Raw genomic sequence first — 6,786 nt, forward strand, 5'->3', positions numbered from 1 at the left:
AGCTACGCCGCGCTAGCATGCTAATGCTACAAGTCAAGTGGCCATCTAACAGACCGAGAGATGGCAAAGGCCTTCTCTCGTATTCTTTTTTCCCCTTTTTTTGACCATGTGTAAATTTGCTGCCTCTTTTTTCATGTATTTTTGAGCGATGAAAGGGCAATTGAACCCAAAAATATGGTGGACAAGTGATTAATGAATCAAGGAGATTCATCATTTTTTTGTCAATGAGTCATGGAGATCGAGCAATTCTCACTTACCCATGGGCAACACTAGTACTCCTTTTATAATTCTATTTCTGCTTTTGCTTTCTTAATATCAACTTCAAATTTCCTTTTGTTATAACTCAACAACGACAAATGATCTTTTTCTTTCTTTCTTTGTCGAAAGGATTCATACGTATATACAACGGCGGAGCTGCCTCCCGGTGAACCTGGGCAGCCCAGCCAACAACTTTCATTGGAATGTTAATAGAACTTGATGATTTCGTTGGTGATTTCCATGGCAAATGCTTATATAGTTCTATGCATATTTCTTTCATGTTCTTTTGAAAGAACAAATTATGTATTTCTCTATCCTCTTTTCAAAGAGGGCATTTAGTTATTGCATGTTTCTTTTTCATCACGGAATTCTTTCTGTGTTGTTTCTTGAAAGAAAGAAAAGATTAAAAAATTATACTTCATCCGTTTCTAAATATAAGTCTTTTTGAAGATTTCCTAATATAAACTACATACGGAGCATAGTGAATCTATACTTTAAACTATGTCTATACATTCGTATGTAGTCTATATTGAAATCTCTAAAAAGATTTATATTTAAGAATGAAGGGAGTGTACAGCAAGAAATGCGCCAACCCCAACAAACAAAGGAAAATGGCAACGGTGTGGAGAGCTAGAAGTTTTGATTAGCTAGTTATGTCAAACTCTACATGGGCCATCGAATCACCAAATTGATAGGCTCTTGGTAACACTTTTTATTTTGATTAAAACCCCTTGCATTGCACATTTTATATATTTTTTAAAGGTACATCTTCGAGCTTCTAAATTATAATAAACTTCCTAGAGGTACATTCTAGGATAATATATTATCTCTCAGATTTTGGACATAAACCTATTTGTACCCATTCTCTGTTTTTATCAACTTCAATCAGTTCTTCTTCTTCGTTTTAGCTCAACAACAACACAATACACTGAACCCTCTTCATATGAAGAATTCATGTATGTATGTATGTATGTATGTATGTATGTATGTATGTTAGCTACCATTTATCTCTCATTCTTGTGAAAAGGAAAATTTATTATTCATATTTCCTTTTTCAGTCTTTCATAAAATGAGTTTATTGTCACATATAATCACACAAAAGCTTTACGATTGTTTTTATTAATGATAATGAATCAAGGAGATCGACCGATTCTCACTTACCCATGGGCAGTAGAAGTACTAATTTAGTCTTTTTTATTTATGAATAGCAACTTGAAAACTTCATTTTGTTATCACTCAACAACACAAACCGATCCTTCTTTGTCTAAAGGATTCATACTATATATTTTCACGAGTATTTCTCTCATGTTCTTTTGAACAAAATTATATAGTTATGTATCTCTTTCCCATCATTTCAAAGAGGAAATTTGGTTATTGCATGTTTTTCTTGAGAACACAGAATTCTTTCCACGTTGTTATATATATATATATATATCCTCTTCTGTACTCCTGTGAGTATGTACTCTCATTCTCAATATACCTCATATACGCATTAATTATACCTCTTTATTATTCTTAATATACTTCATTAAATATTCTAAGATACCTCAATACGAGTTTTGTTGAAAAAATATCATCTGCGATGTACTTTTTGTAATATATCTTTTTCACGTACAAACACATCAGTATATATGTAAACATATATATATATATATATATATTAAAGAAGAAAAGGAAAAGGTATTTGTACAACACGGAATGCATCAACCCCAACAAACACGGAAGAGGTGACAACGACAAAAAGAGCTACTCCCTCCGTCCCATAATATAAGAGCGTTTTTGACACAGTAGTTTCGATTATGCAAACTCTACATAGGTCACTGCATCACTGAAACGTATGCTTATGATAAATTTTTTATTTCGATTAAAAACACGTGTGTTTGGTAGTGAATGTTTGGTCTTCAACTAAAAATAGGCTAGCCAATATTTTGGCAAGACAACATTTAGTAAATCAAATTTACCAATATTTAGCAATTATTCATAAGCTCGGTGTTTTATGCCCAAACAATGGAATGCCAAACGTTGGCATCAAATTAAGCAGGCCATTAATCTATACTAGTAGAATGCCCGTGTGTTGCCACGGGCTTTTGGAATATTTTGGTTGAGTTTATATATAAACATAGTGGATGTTGGAGATAGCATGAGTGCAATTGGGTAACAATTGGAATCTACTTCACTTGCGATTTAAGTTCATATAAAAAATTAATTAGACTATGTATACATAGAGAGTGATGAACCAACTAAATAACCTGTTAGGAATTAAGAATTACTTGATACACTTACGATATTCATTCACAATATCAGAAATGTTGTCGCCAGTTTCATTCGCAGGAATGGTGCCCCTTCCGCTCCACCATCGCCCGACCCCTCCTATCCTCCGCGATGTCAATCGGCCCCTCATCCTTCCTCCAGGGCGTCGACGCTCCTCCTCTTCGCGCCACTGCTAGAGCCCATCCGCTTCTGTCCTTGCCACCTTCCTCCCCTCGACGGCATCACCGCATCCTCCTCTTCCCTTCGCAACGTCGGTCGATACCTCCTCTCCCCTCCATCTCTCATGCCCCTTTCTCCTCAAATCCCTCGACGGCAAGGATGGGACACCGAAGGACGAGGCGGACACAACCTCTGTCGCGGGGGTCGGGGACGGGCGGGACGACATCTAGGGCGACGGATCGGGACCGGCGATGAGGAAGGGTTAAGGGTGGCGGATGGTGAGGGCTCGACAGCGGGAAAGGTAGGTGGCAAATGGGAGGAGGAGAAAGAGTTTGGTGGATTTGGTGCAATCTGTGCTGGGGTAGGGCTTTAGAGTCTGACGTGGCGAACGCACCTGGGCGCCCCATGTCCGCCCTAGATTTGGATTGGATATGAAGGGCGTCGATCAACGCGGGCATTTGAGACCCGTTTAAACAAAATGTCGGGTTCACTTTTTTGTGACCAGTCACTGACTGGGTGTCCGCCCAGGCGTTTGAGTTTTATTTCAGTCGAGATGTACCAAACTTTTCATTTCTATAAACTGAAATTGAACTGTATACATATGTATTGTAAACATTCTATTTGAACCACCTGTTGTACTTTGATCACCCCATGGTCTTTTCTTCTCAGTCTCACTCTCAAATCTAGCTTCATGCACTTCCGTGACTTTAAAAATTGAGGAACAGAATCTTCCTCGACCTTCTTATCTAGAATCTGCTCAGGTTGTTACCTTTCTCTCAAACAATGTTGTATATCTTGGGCTTTGGGGGAATAGAAAAGCTCTCGAGTTGAATCAAATAAATTATGGCGTGAGCAGTGGTACAATAAGGGTTCTCTCCTGCATAAGTTCTTTTGAGTGATCAAGTCAGATGTGATTATTTTGTTATCTCACAACTGATGATTGTTGATTTCCAAATTCTTTTTGACGTAACCGCTTACCAGTAAGGTTCCTGTGCGTTGTGATGGAGTAAATGTTGTTGTGATCTTCAAAATGAGAAGGAAAATTAGTCTAATCTCCATTTTGCTATCTTCTACAACTGAAAGATTTAGAGTTGTGAAACTTGGAGCAGAAGAAGAATTTTTTTCTTACCTTCTCCGCTATAAAGAGTTCATTCAATTATTTTGTTTTAGTCCTTTCCACCATGTTTCCATGGTTTTCTTGGAGCAGAGGAAGAAAAAATTTGTATAGTTGACCCCTAACATATTTTAATAAAGAAAAAAAAAGTCAGTGAGAGCCTTTCCCACTGTCATTGGCCCTAAAAAAAGCTTGCTCCTACTGATATAGATTATCAACTTCTGTCATTATACAGTATTGATTTTGGGGAGTTATCATAATATATCCCTGCAAGAATATTTAGGTGCATGTAGGATTAGTATGTCAATTTTAGTAGGAATAACAAATTTACATGAACAATACCTTCAAACCTGAAGGGCCATGATCTAAATTCACTCCTTATTCATTCATGCCCCTGTAATGTTATGTAAAATTAGCTTCATAATACGTTAATGGACGTGTAAATAAATATTAATAAATGACGGAATACAAGTTCAAGAAAGGAAAGCAACATACTTCGAACGAATTGTATTTTTAAGTGTCTTTTTTATATGATCATTCCTTGGAGGAGATTTGTGATGTCATATATGCATCGATTTTGACCTTGATTGGGGTTATAATTTGTCGAACAAAGTGTGCACACTGTACATACTTGAAGCTTGGGCACACACTTATAAATGTCCCAGAAAAAATACTAATAGATTTGAAGCTAAATTGTCATAAATGTCCTACAAGAATCAAGAGCTAACAATATATGAAGTATTAACCCTGAAGAATCACACCTTTGGCCTAGACAAAAGGTATGTAAAAATATCGAACAGGAAACTTCAGTTCCATCTATTTCTAGAAAGAGGTGCCGGAGTCAAGTGTAAGAGGTCTACTGGCATGTTTGTCTTTGTTACAAAATTATGAGCAATTCTCAGGGCAAAATAAACTGTAGCATGCCTCTCAATGTTCTTTTTTCTGGAGAAGAAGTTATATTTGTTACTAAAAGACACCAGGTAGCATATCAGGTCATCAGATAATCGTCTGACCAACTTCCTCCTTCCTACTGCTTCACTGAGTGCCTGTAGTTGCTAGAAAAATGAGATCTCTGTGTCACACAACAGCCTGCAGCCGCCGATGAGAACGATGGTTCCTTTATGAACAGAATTGTCGTCTGTCTGCAAGTTTCCCCCGGAGGACCTCAATCTCAGAATCACCTGTTTCCTCCAGTTCTGGAGAAGAAAAGGCACCTATTACATAAATCATCTACAGAGATAGTCCGATGACATCCTTTTGGGCCATATATACTTATGATCTTTCAGTGGTGTTTGCAAAAATTTCCTTGATAGCATTGCAGCAAATTGGTTGAGCTACCTCAAGAAATCTAAAAAATGCCAAGACTGGAAGATCAACGCTTCCTATATCAGGTTCTTCCTTGTCATCTCGTCCATGGTAATCTGATCCACCGAGCTTCAGAAGCTCATAAGTATCAACCAGATCACTCAAACCTGGTTTAGACAAATTCAGCAGTTAATTCCATTGAAGTTCAGATACATTAGACATTTTCTTCTCAACGAAGGCATAAAATAGACATATACGTTAGATGCATCATTAGTATCTGCATAAATTGGTAACATAAAGTATCACTTGTTATGACTGAAAAATGATCATGCCATTCATACTAGATAGTTTTCCATCGCTTCGATAGACCTCAATAGCATGCAGACCATCAACTTTCAAATCCTTTATCACAAGAATAGGATTTTCAATGCCCACGGATGAGCCAAAACAGCTATGCCCCCAGTTGTATATATTAGTTGCACAACAGATTCCCATCTGGCTCACTGCCACTACAAATGAACAACAGAAATCCACATCAGTATAAACTAACTACTCTGCATCTGCTGCGAAATGAAGCAAAAACATGCATGACCATGATTCAAAATGTATACTTACGTAGCATAAGCAGGCCCTCCATCGTACAAGTACCTGCTGAAAGCTTGCCCATGTTACCAATTTATGCAGATACTGTTTTCCTTTTCTTTTTTGTTGTTTTTTTCTTTCAATGAAAATATACCGTAGAACGATTGTTTCACGGTTCTGGGCTTAAAAAAAGATTATCAAAATATCCAGCTACAACCATGGCACGCGCCACGTGCACCCGCCCTGGAGCCACTCCATTCCCTGCTATAGTAGACACATCTTCAAAGTTCAATGGCATGCCGAGGTTCCTAAATTTCGATAGCATCTCCTTGGCACGTGTATAGCGGCCCTCCCTGATGCTAGATAGAACCTTCTCTACTTCCTGAGATTTCCCAGGGCCCCAACTATCGTAGTATGCGAGAATATGAACAAGTTCATCCGCTCCTGATCCATTGCTTTCAGAACAATTAACAACTTTGAGAATTAACCACATCTGTGTGACCATCAAGGCGTGTTACAAATTTTAGGGTGGCGAGAAAAGGGTTACCTAGGCGAATAAAGGGCGCTTATCTCAACACCTGGGATGATCCTGATGGAAAATTCCTTTGCCGACTCCATCGCCTCCGGGACACCGGCCATGGTGTCATGATCAGTCAGTGCGAGCACCTTCACCTGTACTGATCACCAGGTAACAGAGTTAGTGTGCGAACGTGCTAGGCATCATCCTTCCGAAACAAAGCATAGCAAGAGTAAAAGAAGTGGCGGCGGAGGTGTTTAGCAGCACACGAGGATGAGCTCGGACATGGCATCGGCTATTACGGAACTGAAGAACATTGGAGCCAGTTGTTTCGTCGAGCACGTCGCGAACGTCTATGCAGTTGGTGACAGGCGGGAAGAAAGGCTTAACCCATTGCGGTGTGCGCGCTCCACGAGCGCCGCGGGCAAGAGCAAGCCGTCGCTGCGCGCCGAGTGCGCATGCAGCTCCACCGTCACGCGCGGCCGCCGCCTCCCAGCCGGCAACAGGTGCGCGTAGTCCGCCTCCTCCTCGTCGTCCGCCTCTGCCGTGGCGGGCCCAGCGGGGGACGGACCTCAGCGCC

The 6,786-nt window shown here is 39.8% G+C and overlaps 1 long non-coding RNA gene across 1 annotated transcript; it reads right to left on the reverse strand.

Moving 5' to 3' along the window:
- Positions 1–4,586: 4,586 nt before the first annotated feature.
- Positions 4,587–6,779, reverse strand: LOC125527615. Its single transcript, XR_007292209.1, has 2 exons — positions 5,723–6,779; positions 4,587–5,616 (listed from the first exon to the last, which is right to left on the reverse strand). It is a non-coding gene; the product is annotated as an uncharacterized LOC125527615 (long non-coding RNA).
- Between the last annotated feature and the right edge of the window lie 7 nt (positions 6,780–6,786).

Source organism: Triticum urartu, unplaced genomic scaffold, assembly GCF_003073215.2.
Source record: "Triticum urartu cultivar G1812 unplaced genomic scaffold, Tu2.1 TuUngrouped_contig_4287, whole genome shotgun sequence".
NCBI lineage: Eukaryota > Viridiplantae > Streptophyta > Magnoliopsida > Poales > Poaceae > Triticum > Triticum urartu.